Source organism: Cryptomeria japonica, chromosome 4, assembly GCF_030272615.1.
Source record: "Cryptomeria japonica chromosome 4, Sugi_1.0, whole genome shotgun sequence".
Classification (NCBI taxonomy): Eukaryota; Viridiplantae; Streptophyta; class Pinopsida; order Cupressales; family Cupressaceae; genus Cryptomeria; species Cryptomeria japonica.
Window position 1 is genome coordinate 572,322,405 of NC_081408.1, and position 23,982 is coordinate 572,346,386.

A 23,982-nucleotide genomic window follows, 5' to 3' on the forward strand; every position below is an offset into this window, starting at 1 on the left:
ATTTCTTTTAAAAACAATTATGTATATTTTCGTATCAACTTTTCAGATCATGCCCACCACACATTGCTCTCCTCCTTTTTATGATGGATCGCTAGGTGTAATAAAAATTGTCAATACAAAAACATACACAGTTGATTCTAAAGACAATTATTTGAATACTCCGTAGATTGTGGAATAAAGCCACAAGATGAAGCAATCAATCCTTGTGAAAGCTTTCAAAGTTACTTGGACCTACTATGTCTCAAACTAATCTTGTAACATGGAGGCTTCATTTTAAAATTACTTTTAAAATCAATTGTGCATGTTTTTGTATTGTGTTTCAGATCACACTTAACGACTCATCGCTCTCCTCTTTTTTATGATGGATCACTAAGTGTTATCAGAAATATCGATACAAAAACATACACAATCGATTCCAGAAACAAATCTTTTCAATACTGCATAGACTGAGGACTTAAGTCACAACAAGAGGCAATCAATCTTTGTAAAAGCTTCTGAATTTACCTGGGCCTGCCATGTCTCAAACTAATCCTGTAACATGGATGCTTGATTTTAAAATTACTTTTAAAATCAATTGTGCATATTTTGTATCATGCTTGAGATCACACTCAGCAACTCATCACTCTCATCTTTTTTATGATGGATTGCTAAGTGTGATCAGAAATATCAGTACAAAAACATACACAGTTGATTCCAGAAACAATCTTTTGAATAGTGCGTAGGCTGTGGACTAAAGTCACAGCAATAAGCAATCAATCTTCGTAAAAGCTTCTGAAGTTACCTGGGCCTGCAATCTCTCAACTAATCTTGTAACATGGAGGCTTCATTTTAAAATTGCTTTTAAAATTAATTGTGTATGTTTTTGTATCGATGTTTCAGATCACACTTAGTGATTCATCACTCTCCTCCTTTTATTGATGTATCACTGAATACAATCAGAAACCTCTATATACAAACATATACAATTAATTGATTTCATACTTTTGTATCAATGTTTCAGATCACACTCAACTTTTCATCACTCTCCTCCTTTTTATAATAGATCGTAAGTGCGATCCCAAACCTTGTTACACAAACATTTACAACTGATTTCAAAAACAATCTTTTCCTAGAACACATAGAATATAAAACACTCATGCCAAACATGGAGACTCTCAGTCCTTGAAAGTAGATTAAAGAAGTTCCTACTTTAGAAAAAAGGTAAACTGACTAATCATTCTGTATTGGTCGTCCATACTGTGCCGTAGCAAGAATCTTTCTCTGGATCTTAGGAGCTCGATAAACTGGATCCAGGCAGCAGTGTATCTTAATGGGCCGGTGAATATATAATACTTTACTGATTACATTCAGTGCAGATCATTTTCCTAAGGCTGGGAAATTGTGTAGATAAAACAAAGCTGGATAGCGACGGCCAAAAAGAGAGATGAGAGATAAAACGAAAATAGCGCCGCCGCCTTGGCGCAAGCGACGAAACGGGGAGCCCATATCATCGGCGCTGGCGGTCATGTGAGAGGAGTTCTCGGGCAGCGGGCAGCAGCAGATTCTGTATTAGTCCTATGGCATATGCCTGGCCCCTGGGCCTCACCACCACGTGACCGTGTCCCGCGAATATTGGGGGCATTTAGATAAGATTGGCAAGAACGACGAAAGGTGATTGGTTCAAGGGGGCCAGTGGCGGAGCCGCTGTCTTCATTGCCGCCATTTCGGCTCCGCTGCCCCCGCCCGTAATACAATTTATAATTATGACTTGTTCCACTAATTTAATCATATCCCGCCTTTCCCTCTTTACTTCCTGTCGACTCCTTTCAAAACCAACTATATTCAGCAAAAGGTGGACCATGATAAGACATTTGAGTTTCTAATGCTTCGTTATATTTAATACCCTATTTTGGGAAGGGGAGACACAAAAACATAAGAATGCTCTACCCACCATGTAGATTCACATGGCCCAACACAAGTGCCTTTGTCTCTCATGTTAGTTTCTTCTCTCGAGAACTCAATGCACATGGGATCCAATTTCTCAAATACAAAATGGCATTGTGCTACTGAGGACATGAGTAAGTTCAGGAGGGAACTCCATTAATTAGTTGTTTTTTTCTCATGGTCTTGCTCTCTCCATAATAGTGGCCTTCTTGCATCATGCCCATGCCTTTTAGCTTTATTATTAAAGTAAGATTTGGCATCAATTTGCTTTTTAGATGTATGGTTTATGTGTAGAGTTATTTGAGTTAAATTTGATAAATTTCATTTATTGGTTTTTTAATGGGTCTGTTTTTTTCATAATGGTGACTTTTCATTATATTCTTACTGTTTTTTTTTAATTATTAAAGTAAGATTTAGTATCAATTTGCTTTTCAGATGTATGCCTTCCTGTAGAGTTTTTCTAGTTTAAATTTTATAATTTTACTTGTTTTTGGGTTATTATAGCTTTCTTATAGGTCTGCTTAGCTCTCAATTTAGGTATTATCTTTTCACCCATCATAATCATTCATTAGTGTGCTTATCTGTCACCCACTACCATTTTGCATTAATTATATGACATGACATATTTTGTTGGTGTGTGTTAAATACAAGTTAAAATTTCCTGAAAGCTATTGATTAATACATACATTCAACTATAATTATTCAACATATGTGACGTCAACTTCTTGTAAATTAGAATTAAAATTTACTGTATTGTGATCAAGTACATATCAAAAGAAAACATGTACAACTCCATCTACAACTGCCAATGCTATATACGATAACCATAATTATTGATTATATTCTAATACACATAAAAAAATTTACAATTTTCATATTTTATATACTTCCAATTATAACAAAACATAATACACAATGAACTTATACATTATATATCTCTTAACCTTGTCAATAAATTTTTCCAAAAACAATTCCCTCTTATTTTCAACATCTAATCATCCTTTGATTCATAACTAAGTATACCTAAAAAAATCACTTAATTGAATTAAAAGATGATGTAATACACAATGAATTTCAATAATAAGATAAATTATCTAAATTATGAAAATTATTTGAATTTATAATATAGTTTCAAAATTACTAATGATGTGTAATAAGCTAAATAAAGATATAAAATGTATTCATGTTATAATAATAATATAATCATATAATTTATTAAATAAATTAAAATAGTAAATTCAAAAAATAGTGAGATGTTATATATAAAAGTATTTATTGAAGAAAATGGTATATTTAAAAATAAAAAATTAAAAGAAAGAAAAATACTAGATAGTTGATTATTAAATTATTGTATTTAAGTTACATTTTAAAGAAAGAACATTATTATCTATTTACTTAACATCATATATGTGTTTAGTTAAAGCTACTTCAGACTTTTATAAAAAAATGAGCAACATTGATCTAAATTTTTAACTTGGATCGTTAAAAATTGGCATATGTGTTGAATTTTGAAATAATGCAAACTAATAAAATGTGTTATTTTTATTGTATTTTATATTTGTATTTCTTCATAAAATTAAAAAGTTAATTAATTATATATTTTATAAAATCAGCACCATAATCTAGTTGCTATAAATTATTGAAAAATGAAGTAACATGTGATGTCCCTCTTTATATGGTAAATTTTATTGTTATTCCTTCTGATTTTTCTTGTGTATTTATAACTTGAAACTTTGGTGCATCGATTTATTTTCTCCTAATTTTGATAAATAAATATTCTAAAATAAATATTAAAATGTATATGTATTAAAAATATAATTGTATCCATGATATATCAACTTTTATTTTATTAATTTATTAAAAATACTAAAAAAAATACTAGCTGGACATAGAATTGTTTATCTAGTGCATCGTAGGTTTTTTCAAAATTTTAAATGAATTTTAGTATTTCTTATGCATATGATAATCAACCTTATATTTTGATGCTAATGACTTAGTTTTTGTAAAAATGAAAAATAAAATATAATTTAAAATATACATAATAATTATACCATTAAATTTTTTTTTTTTTAAAGGCTACACTTATAGTTCTACAAAGAGTATTTTTATATTTTTTTAAAAATATTATTTGTATGAGTAGGAGTTGTTGAAACATCAAATATTTGGAATAATATTTTATTTGAAAATTGCCCTCAAACAGATTCTACATATGTATTTAGTGACAATTTTTAGTTGGAAACATTGTGGACATATCTAAGATAGTTAGAATGAGTCTAGCTAGATCCCATGTTTGACCAAAAATGTTTTTTAGTTAGAAAGGCTTAACTTCACTTATGAAAAGATAAATTGACTAAAAGTATGATTTTTTTTTGTAATTTTACCCTACATTCAACCATTACTAACACTAATTATAGCTATAATTTATTCATCTTATTTTAATGTTTAGATTTTAAATGGAAAATTATTATTGGAAGCATTATAATTCAAAAGAGTGATATTAAAATAGATTATTTAAATATTTAGTAGTATCATAAGAATATTTTCTCTTAATACAACTCAAAATATGCCAATTGTTTGAATATTATGATCTCACATGAAAAATGTGATAGAAGTCTCGTCAATAAAAATTGCCACCCTTAGAGAAGGGGGAATTTATCATTTGGGAGAAATAGAAAAATATGAATCATACTTCTTATAATTTTTACATAGTAATTCAATGTACTAGTGGTGTTTCTTAATTTAAATATAATATTGAAGAAGTATATATATAATTGATCTACAAGAAAACTAGGATGGATATTATGTACCATAGTTAAAGTCAACATTATAATAATTAGAAAAGAATGGAGTTAAAAATGTGAACCCTAGGATAAAAAGTCATATCATGTTATTATTACATAATAATTCAACGCACTACTAGTTTTTCTTAATTAAAACACAACATTGAATATGTATATATATAATTGATCTACAAAAAATTAGGATTGATATTATGTACCATAGTTAAAATCAGCATTACAATACCCCGGAATAAGAATGAAGGTGTCTATTTACATTAGACAAACCTAAGTCAGATAAAAACCTCCTCATCTATTAATCTTCGTGATTGAAATTATCTCTACTATCATTTATAAATGGTTAGCATCTTGAGATCATATAGTCTCCCTAACATTTATATGGCCATTGCATAATCATTTCCATTTTTTAAATTATAATTATGTAATAAAATGTCAACACAAATCAAGGGATACAAAGAAGCTAAGAAATCTAATATGACTCTAGATGGTTATCAATAGAATATGAATTTTATGAGGAGTCTTGTTGTACGTATTCCTTCCCTACTCTTAGGATCTTATAGGACCTACCCAAGTGTGATAGTATTTAGTTATTCCAAGGATTCATAATATCCTTAATGCCAAATTATCTCTACACACTATGAAAATATTAAAAAAAATATTCTCCCACTTCATTGAAGAATAAATATGTATAAAATGTTGGAATCAAGGAACACTGAAAGGGAGGGGGGTGAATCAGTGTTCTACAACCTTTAACATTATTAATCAGATTCTTCAACCATCTAATGCAAATCAAAAAAAGAAAGATGCAAACACATAAAGAAAATATCCACAACACCATAACACCATATTTATACGTGGAAAACCTGATTAAGGGAAAAACCACGGTGGGATTGAGACCCACAATATTAATATATTCTATCAGAAGTATAGAAATATTACATAAGGGGAATACACGTGCATTTAGGAACACTGCCTAGAGCTCACTACTCAAATTACCATAAACGCTATCCTTTACTTACGCACGTGTAACTATGCATAATCACTCACAAATACTCTCCATACAACCACCAATATAAAAAATGACAATATCAATCGCTCTTATATATCTGTAAAATCAAATTAGGTCTTCTACATGTCGGCCCAAAAATGCATAACACACAAATAAAATGTGTATACCAAGTTGGCTCGATCTGAACTTTAAAATAATCATGTGGACAAAAAATAATTGTCCACAAACTTCCCATATGTCGTTTGACCATCCTCGAACATAAAAAAAACCACCAAAACCAACCCAGATAATCTATACAATGATTATCCACATGAGACTATTGATGAACATTGTTGTATCCAAAAACCTATACTTTGGACCTTCTAACTTGCTCCACAATCATCACCAGAGGCTAAGATCATGGAATAACATACTAGATACATTTATCAGGATTCCCTTAGCTCCGCAACGCAATCTATTCAAATAAAGTGAAATGCTGAACAAAATATACTAACCTCTATCGGATGCCTTGTTCTAGATCACTAGACTTAACCAAATCTTTATTTTGTCTTCTGGTAGGATCAAATCACACACTGCAGATATAATCTCTAACTTGGGTTGCCATCCATGACAACATCTGATGCTTAGTGTAGTGTCTCTTTCCAACAATCTCCCCCTTTGGCATTGATGGCAACATTTAGTGAAAAATGACTAATTGTCAGAATCAATACCAATATATGTACACTACAAAACTTGAAATCTTAAAATTATAGAATTCCAGAACTCCCCCTAAGATGAATACAACATTTTTCACTACATTACACTCCCCCTTTGACATCAATGGCATAGGTAGGGATCCAGATGCCAAAATTCAAGCCAAAATTTATTATATAGAAGCAAACATACACATTGTTGGAATCCAAGAACACTGAGAGGGGTGTTGGCATTCTACAATCTTATGAGAATAGTTGATGTTGTCATTGATGGAAACCAACTGGCAACCATTTGGCAACCAACTGGCAACCAATTGGCAACCAGCCAGCAGATACTGGCAATGGCAATAGATGTCTACATACACGGGCAGGCACTTCACCGACATCGACAACAATGCATACCAACACTCAGGCCGACATGGAATAAACTTTTGTTTATTGTATTTTAATGTAATTATCCTTTGTAAATCCGACATCCGACATGGTACATTGTAATAGACTCATATATGTATCAGATCTTATAGGTCATTTTGTAAGTAGATAGATAAGAAGTATAAGGCAATTTTGTATAAGGTGATATAGTTGACATCGAAGGTTTTGGTTATTGTTTGAGCTTAAACTGGTACTGAACCTGGCATATGAGATGTTTTTTTGAGCAGTACATTGTGTTGGATTTTATTAATCCATTTTGTAGTCAGTGTGACTCTTTATTGAGTAGTGAGCTCTAGGTTGTTGGCCTCCCTGCATGTGCAGGCCCCTCATTGTAAGTAGTATTTATTCATTGGTCAGTGGGTAAATACTGTGGGTCACAAATCCCACTGAGATTTTTCCCACACTGGGTTTCCTCATTAAATATCTTGTGTTATGGTGTGTTTTCTATGCTTCCTCTATTGTTCTTATTTGCTGCATTAATTCTTATATACCGGTACACTATTTTGGGATGCAAAGTTTTAAATAAGCATAAATATTCTACAAACCGGTTAGACACTAATTCACGCCCCCCTCTCAGTATCTTTGGGACTTTCATTGAATCTAACAATTGGTATCAGAGCCTAGTCCTCTATTTTTAAAAGCCTAACAACTTGAGGAAGATTCTGACACCAATACAGATGGAGAACTTAAGAAAATAGTTGGAAGGAGCTCTTGAAGATTTTGATGTAGAGAAATTGAAGAATATCAAACTTGAAGATGATCTGAGGATTGCACAGGAATTCATTAAAGGACTTTAGGAGAACTTTTCTATAGTACAAAATAAAATAAAAGAACTTCATGAGAAGTTGCAGAATGATGATGATGAAAAAGAAACTCTTAAAGACATTGCAAACAAGTTGAGACAAGAAAACAATAATATGAAGAATGAAATGCAAGATATGACTATGAGGTTATGTACAGATATTGAAGATAGGAAGAAGAATGAAGAAGACTTGACTAGGAGACTTAATGATGCTGGAAATGAAAATCTGAGACTTAGTCATGAAAATGATACGTTGAAGACAGACTTGATTCACATGTAACATGATAAAACTGAGCTTATGAGACAAGTTGGAATTCTAGAAAATGAGTTGGCTACTACAAATAAACACAAAGACAAATTCAAGAAAAGCTCAGAGGAACTTGATGATATGTTGAAAAGTCAGAAGCCTAATGGAGATACTAATGGACTTGGATTTGAAGTTGGAGAAAGTTTTGGTACTGCAAACAATCAAGATTAGAACAAACTGGTAAGACAACCTAATGCTTATAAATTTAATGGCAAATGTTTCAATTGCAACAAGTTTGGTCATAGAGAAAATTAGTGTAGATTTAGAAATAATCAGAATATGAACTCACCCACCGGTCAATGTTCCAAATGCGACAAAGTTGGTCATAATTCATAAAACTGCAGAATGAATATGAAATGCTATGTTTGTGGAAGATTTGGACATTTATCTAATCAATGCAGATCACAAACCGGTCAAGGATATGGAAAGGCTATTCAGAGGAATACTGTGACTTGTTATGCATGTAACAAGATTGGACATATTGCAAAATTTTGTAGAAGCAAGAATGCACCGGCAAACAATATGAGATCTAGCTTGAAGGGAAAAGAGAAGGTAGAAGAAGTAAAGCAAGAATTTTCTAAACAATGGATTAAGAAAAGAGATCAGAGAATTGATGAAACTATATCTTCACTGATAGAACAGAGTAATTGTCCACCGACAGGAGACTCTTCATCTAACTAAGGAATAATCCCTTGGGGGTATGGCAGCGAATTGAAAAATAGGCATTCTACCCTCGGTTGATGGTGAGAAGATACATTTCTTCTTTACTGGCAGGTGTGTTAAGTTTTCACTTAGCCAATGAGCAATTAATGATGTTTTAGAGAAAAGTTTTGGCTATATAGCATCGAGAAACCCTCATTTCAAACTCATCGAGCATTCAATCGAACAAAGGCATTCAAGGCGAATCTGAGAAGTGTTTTTCAAGCATTCAACAAACATCTGGATAAGAGGTATTTTTCATAATGGATGCTTCATCTTCTATTCCTGAATTTATTCTGAACCCTATCATTGTGGAGAATGTGAAACGCCCTAGGCTCGTAATCAAAATAATTCCCAAGATTGTGAAGCAAGAAGACTCTGAGGAGATTTTTCAAAAATACCTAAGGGTATAGCATTTGTAGAAGACCCTAGGATTTACATACATTGCAATATAGAAGACTTAGGATCTAAGGAGTTAATGAAAATGTTTAACAAGGTCATTTGTGATGAACATGGAATTGTTAAACCTGAACATAAGATTGTGGAAACTTTAGGTTTTGTGGAGATACTGAATATCCCTCAATTTCCAGAGGAAGTGGTAAGGATTGTATTGAGTAGAACACATGGAGAATTCTTATGGTTGGATTATGTTTGTAAGATAACCCGACAAGCAATTAGGGCAGTTACTGGTTTACCCTCAACCGGTAGTAGACCTGATAAGACAAAGAAGATTCCCAACAAAATGGTGACAAGCCTAACCAGAGCAACATCTGAGAATAGATCACTTAGAGTAAATGGCATTAAGGACATCAATGTGAGATATGTAAGTATGGTCCTTGGATACAAAGCCACACATGCTAATAGACTCAATTATGTTTCCAGTCTTTGTATTTATAGTGCATATGAAATGATAAACAATTCTAAGATAGATGTGTGTGAATGGTTAAAAGATGAGCTTATTGATAACCTGAAAAAGATTAAGGGAGACAAAAAGGGTACTTTCCGCTTTGGAAACCTTCTGGTATATTTGATGTTATATTTCACCAAAGAGATCCCTGGTACAGGTCACAAAGACTTTGTTTATGATACACCGGTAGGAAAACAACTACAGGAAGCTTTTATCGATATGGGAATTGATAGAGATAACAACATAACAAATTACTTTAAAACTTTCCAATCTAAGATAAGAGCTAGGGAAATAATTTCTCAAAGCATAGTTGAGAAATATGACAAGCAAATCTATTTTGTCATTAAAAGAGATGAAACCTGGATGGAAGCAGTAATCCCTAGAACTATTTGGGATACTGAAATGGGTTATGAGGTTGATCTACATATTTTGGAAATGTATTCAAAAGCACTTCTTGAAGCACCTAAAGAACCATCTGAGGAAATATTTGGAAGTGCTGAAACTATAGCTAGTAAAGTATCAATGGAGAAAAATAAGAAGAAAAGAGACAAATTCATTAGGGATGCATCTAAGAAAGCACAAGGAATCAAAGAAAATGTCATGAACCTTAGTGGCATATCGGCTAGTGAGCTTCAAGGACTTCAACCAGAGGCACACATTTCACCGTTTGACACATCTTCTGACAGTGACAGTGGGAAGGTTGTTGAGTTCAAAAGAGTGGAAAGAAAATGGAAAGCCTCACCGATTGCTTCTCCTACTCCGAAGAAAACAAGATCTTTAAGGAAGAAACAACAGGAGGTTAGGGAACCAAAGAAGAAGCTTACTCCAAAGAGAAAACAGACACTGGTTACCCCTTCATTGAATGATTTACTGAATGAGATAACAGAGGAAGGTAATTTATCTAATGTGAATAAATGGTATACTTCTTCAAATAACACTGACAGGGTAACTATTGAAGAAAGCATTGTTCTTCATTTAGACATTTATAAGAAAATTTTGATTGAAGTTATTGATGAGCTACCAAATGATCTCTACATGATTCTGGAAGCTAAAAGGATATCAATGATGGAATTAGATAAGAAATTGAAAGTTGAAGCACTCTTGGCTGTTCACTCAATTAAATCCAAAGAAGAAATAGATGAACTTATTTTTTAGGCTAACCGATCAGTATTTGCTAGTGGACACTGACAAGTGAGCCTGATGGCTGGAAGAGTAAAGGAAATTGCAGAAGAAACAACGTATAATTGGGATACATTCTTTGTAGAGAAAGAAAAACAAGAGGAAAAGAACAGACCCAAAAAGACATTTAAGGTTTATCAAAAGGACAAAGGTAAAGGAAAAATTGGTGGCATTCCAAATATTAAGATTACTAACAATCTTTCATTGCCACCTTTGGATACTGCATCGGTACACTCAGAAGATCCACCGATTATTGACACTAAAAGTATAAGACATGATGATACTAATCCTGAGTCAGAGATACTTTTTACAATGAATGTAGATAATCGAGAGGTAAACATTGTTGTGGATAAGGAAACCTTTGAAGTTAAGGCTGACAATGTTGACAATAGAAACATAGCAGAGGAACCGGTACAAACTATTAAAACTAAGACATCAACATAAATAGAGCAATTGACACAGACTGAAAAACCTACTAAAGATAAAGGTACTAGCATAGGGCCACTAGAGATAGACAAATAGGTAGAGAAACAAACTGAGGTAGAGGTGCACACAAAGACAGAGAAATCGGCAATCACAGAAACAATCTGAGAAACCTTTAAAGGTTGAGATGCAAACACAGACTGATCCAACAAAAGAAAATGCAATCAAAATGGACACATCTGATGGAAGCAAAAAGGTAATAAAAATGACTGGTCAGACATCCAACACATCTACGGGTGAATTCAAACCTACCAATGTTACAAAGGTACTTTTGGATTCACTTAAGAAGATAATGGATTGCAATGCATTGGCCTATAAGGCAATTGATAGAATACTAACCATTCTTAAGTTGATTGCACCAAATTGTAAAATAGATCACATTACTGATTCTTTGGGTAAATTGGACACATTGTCCATATTTATAGTTGATAATGCAATAACTATTGATAAGGTGAATGAGGACACAATTAAGGAGAGAGTTGAAAAAGAGAAAAACACATTCTTTGAAGACACTATAAATAAATGTATAGAACACTTAAATACATTATTACTAGTACTTAACTCTACAATTTTGGAGTACAAGGAGCTATATAAGGAAATATGCAAACCTCACCTTTTGACAATGGACATAGATGAGGAGATCAGAGAAACACAGAAAGAAATTGATGACATAGAAGATAATATAATTGGTTCATCCGGACATATATTAGTTTTTGAGCAAGAAATGACAGGTTTTGAGGAGAAGTTAGGGAAACTTGAGAAAGAGAAGGCAAGGATAAGGTCAAATGCCCGAGAACTTAAAAATAAACTTGGTCCTAAGTTGGACAATCTTATCACTCACATAATTGAAATATCTAAGGCATTAGTTCAAGGAGAGCAATCACTAGAGTAACACATGCATTATCTCACCGGCATGATCCAACAGACTGGGGAAACTTTAAATGATAGTAAAAGGTTTATGCAGAGTCTGAATTTATTTTTGGCAGATATTTTTCAGATTGCAACCAACCAGTTACAGATTTTGAGGTGAAATTTTTGACCTCATTTTATTATTTTTGACAACATTTTTCATTGATGTCAAAGGAAGAGTAGTGGAGAGAAAAATACATGTACAGAGGAGATCACTTGCTTAGGGGGAGCACATCTTTTTGGAATCTTTTTGGACTTCAATTTTTGGAAAAAGTTTTTGGATTTTTCTCATGAGTGTTGCCATCAATGCCAAAGGGGGAGATTGTTAGCATTCTACACTCTTATGAATAGTTGATGTTGTCATTGATGGAAACCAACTGGAAACCATCTGGGAACCAACTGGAAACCAACTGGCAACCATCTGGCAACCAACCGGCAGATACTGACACCGACAATAGATTTCTACATACACCAGCAGGAACTTCACTGACATCGGCAACAATGCATACCGACACTCAGGCCGACATGGAATAAACTTTTGTTTATTGTATTTTAATGTAATTATATTTTGTAAATTCGACATGGTACACTGTAATAGACTCATATATGTATGAGATCTTATAGGTCATTTTGTAAGTAGATAGATAAGAAGTATAAGGCAATTTTGTATAAGGTGATATAGTTGACTTTGAAGGTTTTGGTTATTGTCTGAGCTTAAACCGGTACTAAACCTGACATATGAGATGTTGTTTTGAGTACTACATTGTATTGGATTTTGTTAATCCATTTTGTAGTCAGTGTGACTCTTTATTGAGTAGTGAACTCTAGGCTATTGGCCTCCCTGCATGTGCAAGCCCCTCATTGTAAGTAGTATTTTGGTAGGGAGGCTACCTAGCTTACCATGAATTAGGCTTCTTTAATGGTTTGTTTCTATCCCCTCCCAGGTTCACGTCTACCTCACTAGACTTATCAAGGCTTCCCTACCATTTGTTTGCTTATCTCACTTTTCTCAAGCTCACCAGGTAAGCTTTCTCACTAAAACCTTGCAGGGATGTAGGGCACACACACATATTCCCTCATTGCAACACCACCCATCTTGTTTGTTTTAGAAAACTTTTCTCTATTAGATTCACAATGTCATGGTTTCAGGCTTGTAGCCTTCTGGAACATCTTCCAGTTCTCAACAGATTCCTTCCCTACAAGTTATCTTCATTACATTACTGAAACCTAGTCGGACTACTTCCAAGCTTGCCTAGGCTCAGTATGCAGAAACAATGATTGCCATTTCCTGGTTTCCTCCTACTGCTATTTTACTCATACTATACATTTTTGGCTCTTCCTAAAGCACTCCAATGGTCGTGTTGATCCCATGGTGGAGTTTCAAGACAAAGCCATATTTACAATGTGGATTCAAACAAAGAACGAACAACAAAAAGGAAACTCTAGCTACATAACTATAATGAAAAAATTAACAAAACAAAATAGAACAGTATTCAGTAATCGGGACCAAAAAACAAAGTTGTATGTATTTCTTTTGTTTTTCTAAAATGATCCAACAACCCCTTACAATTCATCTTTGCAAACTCTTATAGCTCATCCATCCATCATGGAAACATAGATGGTTACAAAATGGAAGGAAAATAGTTATATATGGGTTCATCGACATAGCCTCATAAGTTGATGCCCATTGGCGACTTGCAAAAATCCGCACCTTTCCATCAGATGATTGGGGTAACCAAAACACACCTACCCGATACCCGATAACCAAAAATCTGCACTTTTTCCATCATCCTTCAGGGTAACATCAAATCCTACTTCCCGATGGCCGATGGTGACTTGTCACGCTCCACACTTCCTATCAAGCTTCGACATAACATCAACTTCTCTTTCCGATGGTCGATGGCGACTTATCACGCTTCACATTTCCTATCGGGCTTCGACGTAACATTGAAGCATTCTTGTCGATGGCCGATGAACCTCCTCCAGTTGTGCACTTTCTATTGGGTTTCAACATAGGTGAGAACCTTTCTTGTCGATAACCGATACCACTCGGTCTGCGCCTATTCCTTCCCATCGAGTCATCGGGGTAGCGTAAAACTACTCTGTTCGATACTCGATGACTATCTCTGAGGAGCTCCGCTCCACATGCTAACTCATTGGGTCATCAAGGTAGCATAAACCTGCTCCTTCCGATACCCAATAACTCACTCCAAACTTTGGTGATCATTTCGGGATAAGTCCTGCCGATCGGGGTAGGTCTTGCCGATAGGAAAAAATTCAAAAACTGCAATCAAAAAGGACTTAGAGCCAGCCCATAGTATGTACATGCCAAAATTGGTTAAGGGAATTTCAACCCTTAGGTGCTCCTGCACCATACTCCCCCAAAAACAAATAAGTCAAGCGACTGTGTGTGGTAGCCAGGTGAGATCAATTCCCGACTTGACAAAGTTGCATTCAGGGACCCAGGTCGCTTCAGAATCAGGTTTATTCATCCATTTGACCAAATGCTCCATCTCCTATGCCTGAATCCAACACTTTCTTAGCCCGAGGCATGGTAGAAGAAGGTAAGGGCAGATCGGCAAGTGCCTGCTGAATCTCTGAAACTCGTGCATCCTCCTTGGGAAGTTGCCCCTTGTAGGCAACCAAATCTGCAACATTGAAAATGGGTGACAAAGCAATATCAGATGGCAAATCGATCTTATAGGCATTAAAGCCATACTTGGCTAAAAATTTACATGGACATATTCTCCTCATTTGTAGCTTGTTGGGAATCCCTTTCTACAATTGAGCCTTGTTCAAATGTACCATCACCAAATCTCCAGCAAAAAATTGCACATCTCTCTGTGTGGCATCAACTCTAGCTTTAACCTTTTGTGAAGAATCTTGGAGAAGTCATCTGACTTGGTCATGAACTACCTTCATAGATTGAGCAACATCATCAGCTTGACCACTTTTGTACGACAAATTACCAAGATCTCATAATTCCAGAACACCTCGTGTGTGCATACCATACACTATTTCAAAAGGGCTCTTCCCAGTAGACCTGTTGACACTATCATTGTAGGCAAATTATGCTTGGTGAACAACCTGATCCCAACTCTGCCCATATTATTTTGTTAAGAACCTTAAAAGGTTTCCAAGTGTCCTATTGACCACCTCTGTTTGACCATCTATCTGGGGATGATAGGCTGAACCAAAAGACAAATTAGTTCCCAGTCTTTTCCAAAGAGTTTTCCAAACATGTCCAAGGAATTTGACATCCCTATCTGAAACAATACTAACTGGAAAACCATGGATTCTTATAACCTCTTTGAAAAACAAGTGTGCAATGTGACTAGCATCATGAGTAGTTTTGTAAGGAACAAAATGTGCCATCTTATTGAATCTATCAACAACAACAAACATAATATCACAACCAAACTTTGTTTTAGGTAATCCAAACACAAAATCCATACTGACAGATTCCCATGGCCTGGTAGGAATAGGTAATGGCTAATAAAGTCCAGAATTAGTATCTGTACCTTTAGCTATTTGACAAACCATACATTGATCAACATACCTTCTGATATCCCTCTACATTCTGGGCCAATAGTAAAACCGTTGAACAAGTTCCAATGTCTTATTAAGGCCAAAATGACCACTCAAACATCCATTGTGCTTTTCTTGGATTAGATTTTCCCTCATCGATCCTTTGGGAACACATAACTGTCCACCTTTAAACAAAAAACCATTTTGCAAAGTAAAGTCAACATACTCACTATGAAAGTGATTCTGAAATTCTTGACAAACCTTATAAATGGCTACAAAATCTTCATCATTGGGGTACAAATCTTTGAAGTAATCAACTCCAATACTCTGAATCTGCACTTCTTGCACTGTTAGTAGCCTTCTACTCAAAGCATCTGCTACTTTATTACATAGTCCTTTCTTATGCTTAATAGAAAACGTATATGAATGCAAATACTCAACCTATTTAACATGCCTATGACTCAACTTATCTTGTGAATTCAGAAAATTCAAAGCCTGATTATCTGTATAAACAACAAACTCTTTAGGTAACAAGTAGTGCCTCCACTTCCTAAGAGCTTGAACAAGAGCATGCAGCTCGAGATCATAGGATGAATACTTCTTCTTGGCATCATTGAGTTTCTCACTAAAGAAAGCTACAAGTCTATTCTCTTGACTCAAAACAACACCAACTACTATATTACTGGCATCACATTCAATTGTGAACAACTTGTCAAAACTAGGAAGAATGAGTACTGATTATGCAACTACCTTTTATTTCAAAAGTTCAAACCCTTTGTTAGCTACATTGGTCCACTAAAACTTAGTCTTAACTCCTCCTTTGATGGTATCTAGCATGGGTGCACAAATCTCACTGAACCCTTTGATAAACTTCCTATAGAATTGTTCCAAACCATGAAAACTTCTTACTGCACTCGCTATCTTTGGTGTTGGCCTCCACCTTTGATGTGTCTATCTTTAAATCTCCTCCTGAAACTACAAATCTGAGATAGACAAGTTCCTTCTTCATAAACTCACACCTCTCCAAGTTTATTGTTAGTTGCTCATCATACAATTTTTGTAATACAATACTAAGATGCTCTAGATGTTCCTCTTTAATTCTACTGAAAATCAAGATGTCATCTAAGTATACAACAATAAATTTACCAATAAAATATTTAAGCACATCATTCATGAGTCTCATGAATGTACTGGGAGCATTACTAAGACCGAATGGCATAACAAGCCACTCATAAATTCCTTCATTGGTTTTGAAGGTTGTTTTCCATTCATCACCTTCTTTCATTCTGATCTGGTGGTATTCGCTTTTCAGATCAATCTTAGTGAAATACTTCACACCTTCCAAGCAATCCATCAAGTCTTGAATTCTTGGGATAAGAAATCTGTACCTGATAGTGATTCTATTTATGGCTCTTGAATCTGTGCATAGCCTCCATGTTCCTCCTTTCTTGGGTGCTAACACTGAAGGTATGGCATAAGGACTTATACTCTTCTTCATCAATCCTTGGTCCAACAATTCTTGGACTTGTCTAGCCACTTCCTTTTTCTATTCGGGAGTCATCTTATAGGCTTCTTTGTTGGGAAATGATGCTCCAGGAATAAAATCAATCTGATGGTTGATGGCTCTAACAAGAGGTAGGGTTGTTGGTGCTCCATCACTTATAATTTCTTTGAACTGGTTTAGTACCTGTTGCACTTCATGAGGTATCAGAACCTTCTTTTCTTACTTTTCTTCCTTTGGTTTCACTATAAGAGAAAATCCCACTCCTTCTCCTTCCTTGAGAGTGTTAATGAACTCTTTTTCACTCACCAATGACACATTTGGGCCTTTAGTTTAGCTTCTCTCTCCTTCTTCAATTAGGGACTGAATGTGGACTATAACTCCATCCTTTTGAAAAGAATAAGAATTCTCCTCTCCATTGTGAATGGCCTTTCTATCAAACTGCCATGGTCTACCCATAAGTAGATGTCAAGCATCCATAGGCAGGATGTCACACAAGACTTTATCCTTATAACTACCTATGTTGAAATCAACCCATGTTTGTTCATTCACTACCACATGCTACTCCTTGTTGAGCCAAGTGACCCTACATGGATTACTATGTGGAATTATTTTCAACTTCACTTTACTTACTGCTTCCTCTGACATAATGTTGTTAGTAGAACTTGAGTCTATTACCACTCTACAAACCTTACCAAGGACCCTGCATTTGATTCTAAACAAAGCTCTTCTTTGAGTTGGTTCTTCTTTGATTGGCTCCTTAATCAAGGCTCTTCTCATCATTAAATTTTCTCCATCTTCAGGAGCTAAGCTCACATCTTGTGTCTTATTGTTTTCTGCATCCTCCTATGCATATGTCACTCTTCTTTCACTCCCTTGAAATGAAGAGGATTTCTCTAGACATCTATAGGCAGGGTGACCCAACTTTTGGCAGTTGTAACACTTCATGGTGGATAAGTAGGACCCTCTTCTTGGTCCACTAGATCTACCTCTTCCTGGGTTGCTAGATGATCCCCTTCCTCTATCGCTGCTCTTGCTATGTGAATCCTCACTTTTCTCTATAAGTTTGAACTCTCCTTGGGACCTTTGATTCATTCCTCTTCCACCAAAACTGTCTCTTTGGCCTCTACCATCTTTTCCTCTACCTCTTCCTTTGTTGCTTTGTTCTTGCTTCTTTTTTCTCTTTTCCTCCACCTTTAGTGCCAACTGATAGCACTTATGCACGGTGTTAGGGCTTAACAAACTCAAATCTTCTTGAATATTCCATCTCAAGCCATCCAAGTATCTGGCTACCTTGATGCTCTCATCCTCTACCACCTTGGATCTCAGACACAACTTTTGAAATTCCTCAGTGTAGCTACTCACATCCAAGTCTCTTTGTCTTAGGTTTTGTCTCTTTTTGTGTAATTGGATCTCATAATCTTCAGGGATATAGGCTTCCCTTACTTTGGCTACCATTCCTGCCCAACTGGCTATTTGGTTCTTACCCTCTTTTTGCCTTTCTTCTTGGATAAATTTCCACCAAGTCAAGGCTGCTCCTCTCAATCTAGACTTAGCTACCTTCACCTTTTGGGCTTCACTAACTCCATCACACTCAAAGTGATTCTCCAATCCTTCAATCCATTCCATGACTATTTCAAGCTCCATTTTCCCATAGAAAAGTGGCACTCCTTCTAAGGATTTTCCTCCTAAGGATTTAATGTCTTTCAGGAAAGGTTCTTCAGGTAGAATAGGGTCTAGGGTAGGTATCCTATCCTCTTCTACTGATTCTTTTCCCTTCCCTTCATTGACCTGGATTGCTACTTTCTCATTTTTATCCTCAACGGTGTCTAGTTTGCTCTCTAGTTGCATTAATCTTTATCTCAGGAGTCTATTCTCTTCCTCCTGGTCTTCTACCTTCTTAGCTAACTCTGCATTGGTCACCATTATGGAACTATTTTCTCCCACTGACTCAGTGTTTGACATCTACTACTTTCTTCCCAAGTCTAAACTTCCTCTGATACCAATATGGTAGGGAGGCTACCTAGCTTACCATCAATTAGGCTTCCTTAATGGTTTGTTTCTATCCCCTGTCGGGTTCATGTCTACCTCACCAGACTTATCAGGGCTTCCCTACCATTTGTTTGCTTATCTCACTTTTCTCAAGCTCACTAGGTAAGCTTGTGCACTAAAACCTTGCAGGGATGTAGGACACACACACATATTCCCTCATTTCAACACCACCCATCTTGTTTGGTTTAGAAAACTTTTCTCTATTGGTTTCATAATGTCACAGTTTCAGGCTTGTAGCCTTCTGGAACTTCTTCCAGTTCTCAGCAGATTCCTTCCCTACAAGTTATCTTCATTACATTACTGAAACCTAGTCAGACTACTTCCAAGCTCGCCTAGGCTCAGTATGTAGAAATGGCAATTGCCATTTCTTGGTTTCCTCCTACTGCTATTTTACTCATACTGTACATTTTTGGCTCTTCCTGAAGCACTCCAATGGCCGTGTGGATCCCATGATGGAGTTTCAAGATAGAGCCATATTTACAATGTGGATTCAAACAAAGAACAAACAACAAAAAGGAAACTCTAGCTACATAACTATAATGAAAAATTTAGGAAAACAAAATAGAACAGTATTCAGTGATTGGGACCAGAAAACAGACTATATGTATTTCTTTTGTTTTTCCAAAATGATCCAACAACCCCTTACAATTCATTTTTGCAAACTCTTATATCTCATTCATCCTTCATGGAAACATAGACGGTTACAAAACAAAAGGAAAATAGTTCCATATCGGGTCATCAGCGTAGCCTCAGAACCTAGCTTCTGATGCCCATTGGCAACTTGCAAAAATCTGCACCTTTCCATCAGATGATTGGGGTAACCAAAACACACCTACACCGATACTCGATAACTGACTCCTTTGTTGGCTCTTTTTCCATTGGCCTTCGGGGTAACATCAAATTCAACTTCTTGATGGCTGATGGCAACTTGTCGCACTCCGCACTTCCTATCGGGCTTTGGAATAACATCAACTTCTGTTTTCTGATGGCCGATGGTGACTTATCATGCTTCGTATTTCCTATCGGGCTTCGCCGTAATACAGAAGCATTCCTCCCGAATGGTCAATGAACCTCCTCCGAGTGTGCACTTTCTATCGGGTTTCAGCTTAGGTGAGAACCTTGCCTGCCAATAACCAATACCACCCGGTCCATGCCTATGCCTTCCCATCGGGTCATCGGGGTAGCGTAAAACTACTTCGTCCGATACCCGATGACTATCTCTGAGGCACTCCGCTCCGCATGCTAACTCATTAGGTCATCGGGGTAGCATAAACCCGCTCCTTCCAATACCCGATAACTCGCTTCGAACTCTGGCAATTGCTTCGAGATAAGTCTTGTTGATCAGGGTAGGTCTTGCCAATAGGCAAAATTTCAAAAACTTCAATCAAAAGAGACTTAGAGCTAGTCCATAGTATGTACATGCCAAAATTGGTTAAGGGAATTTCAAACCTTAGGTGCTCCTACACCATATTTATTCATTGGCCAGTGAGTAATTATTATGGGTTACAAATCCTAGCGAGGTTTTTCCCACACCGGGTTTCCTCGTTAAATATCTTGTGTTATGGTGTGTTTTGTATGTTGTCTCTATTGTTCTTATTTGTTGCATTAATTCTTATATACCAATACACTATTTTGGGATGCAAAGTTTTAAATAAGTATAAATATTCTACAAACTATTTAAACACTAATTCACCCCCCCGTCTCAGTGTCTTTGAGACTGTCATTGAATCTAACAAGGGGGGGTGAATTAGTATTATACCAGAATGATCAATTTTAACCTTATTAAAATATGCATTCACCAATCAGTATACCGGTACATATAAGATTGAAAGAAGTAAAGCAACCAATAAGCCAATCGCACAAATGAATACCATAACATAGACAATTATACATGGAAAACCTCAAAGAGGAAAAATCACAATGGGATTTGTGACCCACAATATCAATCTACTAGCCATATGAAGAGATATTACAAAATATAGGGGCCTCAACTTGCAAGAAGGCTTACAGCCTAGAGCACATTGCTCAATCACAAAAGGAGCCTCACTAACTGCATACAATTCTAGACTACAATCCAGAGAAATGATTGAACTACAAAGATAGTATCTCCTATGCCTGAATACAGTTCCGATTAAGCTCTGTCAGTTCCTGTCTGAAACCCTAAACCCTTACTGGAATACCCTCTTACATAAATATATTCACATACATGATCTCTCTCATATATTTTGCTTCTCCATTATATTCCCTAACCTTACATATCCATATCCTTGCCTATTACTAAATGATCTAATCAACTAACCTATATACCCCTTTACAATCCATCATGCCTTATGTCGGCTTACAAAGATAATTACAATATGAATATATATGTCAGCTCAATAACATAAACACATGAATAACGAAAAACAATTGCCGATGCCGGATCTCTCAACTGATGTTGGCCTCCAATACTGATACTTGAATATAAACCATGTTGGCCTGCAATGCCACTAACCAAAGAATTCCTTCCTACCGGTACACTACTAAACCAAAATATGAAGCTAGAACATGTTGCCATTTTTCCATCAAAGGCAACATATTGAAACCAACCAAAATGAGCATCAATTGCCAACAATCTCCCCCTTTGGCATTAATGGCAACACTCATGTGAAAAATGATCATGGTTTCCATCTGTCAGTTTCATCTTGAGCCTACTCCCCCTAAGCTGAATATCCATCTGAACAAAATACTCCATACTTCCTGAATATTTTTCACCTATACCTCCCCCTTTGACATCAATGCCATAAAAAATAACAAAAACTGGGATGAAGAATGAAAAGACTATACAAAGAATGCCTCAAAATACCTTACCAGAGATGAATATATTTAAAAAGATTTGGATAGGCTTTCTCCAAAAGCTCTAGATAAGTATCCCAACCTGATTTGAATGTGCCAAAAATAGATACAAGTCCATTTAGCATATGGGCATATGACTCTTTCTCATTTGGCTCTGTCAGTGTGAGCTTACCAACCATATCTATACACTCCTTATGTACACTTAATGAATCCAACCAGGGACTCACTAATCCTTTAAGACCTTTGGCTCTTCTTATGATTTTATCTTTTACCCTCTCATGAGCTAAAACTTGGGCTTCCAAAACCAAAATATGACCATCTATAGATGTAATTAGTGAATTTGATCCATCAAAATAATTGACTATACCTACAATCTCCTCCCGAATATCATTAATCCTTTTATTTGTCTTTGCAATATGTAAAATTGTGTTACAACATACTCTATAAATATTAGTAAACTTCATTAATGCATTATCAATCACCTTCAACTTATCATTAATCTCCTTCCTCTCCAACTCAATCATCTAATCAAATGTTTCTCTCTTTGCCTATGTAAACCTCTCCAATGCCTGTTGATTTGATATCTGCTGTAAAGACTAAAAGTCCTTTGAAATGTGTTCTATGATTATTTTAAGCTTGCCGGATGAGCTTAATTCTTTGTCAAATTTTCACTTCAGGTCAAATCTATGCAAAATAGTGATAGACTGATCAATAACGCCTTGTCCATAGATCCTTCATCATTTTTTGTGTAGCCATCATCATGAGCTCAATAGAACTCATCTCCATTATGCTTTTCTTTTCAACCTACAAGGTGTCAATTGACAAGAATGATGGGCTCACTACTGGTTCCTTGCCGGATTCCCCTTTCTTCTCCTATGATGGTTTAACTTTTATAGCTTCCTCACTTGCACCGGTGGTTTTGCCACTTGGTGTAGTATCAATTACTGTCAGTTCCTCCTTATGAACTATGTCTCCAACTTGTACATTCTGATCAAGAGGGCTATTATCCTCAACATCTATAACATATACATTTGCAACCTTTACACTCTCTGATTCTATTAGTATCTCAACATTTTCCTATACATTGGTTTCTACCAGGGGCTTTATATCCAATATCTTAATATTTTTCAAAATTGAGGGTGAAGTACCCACAATACCTTTACGTTTCCCTTCAATCGAGATGTCTGTAGTATCTATTTTAGGTTCTGGTGAAGTGTAAAAACCATGGTTTGCTGCAAAGAATTGAACCCATGCCTTGTGTGTCTCCTTGACTATCTCATTAACCCTACCTAACATAAGGCTTAGTATAATGTGCTTGCTGTGAAAAATATTTCTATTTGCAGCCTCAAGTGTCTTGTTCATCTCCTCTAGAGCAATAGAAACACAAATAGATAACAACTCTTGAATCTTTATATGCTTGTCCTCCTCCATTGTTGATAATCTTCTAGCATGTAATATGTCATATAATTGTGCTGGTATTTAGTTTTCAATTTCTAACAAGGATTTCTTATAGATATCCAAATACATCAAAACTGATTCCTCAACTTCTCTCTATTCATCATCATCCAAATGCTCATAATTAAATTGCACATTCTTCAACATACCATCTTTAGTGATTTCATCAACCAATTCTACACAAGTCTTGGCTGGAATAGTAGTTACTTACTAGATACAAGTGCAAGATCAATGCCATCCTTCTTCTTTCTTCTTCCAGTACCAGATGGGGCAGAAGGTGTTTCTTTAGGAGCTCATTTACGTGTCGGTACCCTAATTGTAACTTTCCTAACTGGCTGCTTCTTAGGTTCCACCTTAGTCTCTTTAGTTTTCTTCCTCAATACCCTTTTGAATGCTAAGGGCATGTCATCATCAGATCCAGAGTTTTCTACAATTGGCTCAATGAATATTTTTGGTTCTTTCCTCTTCCTT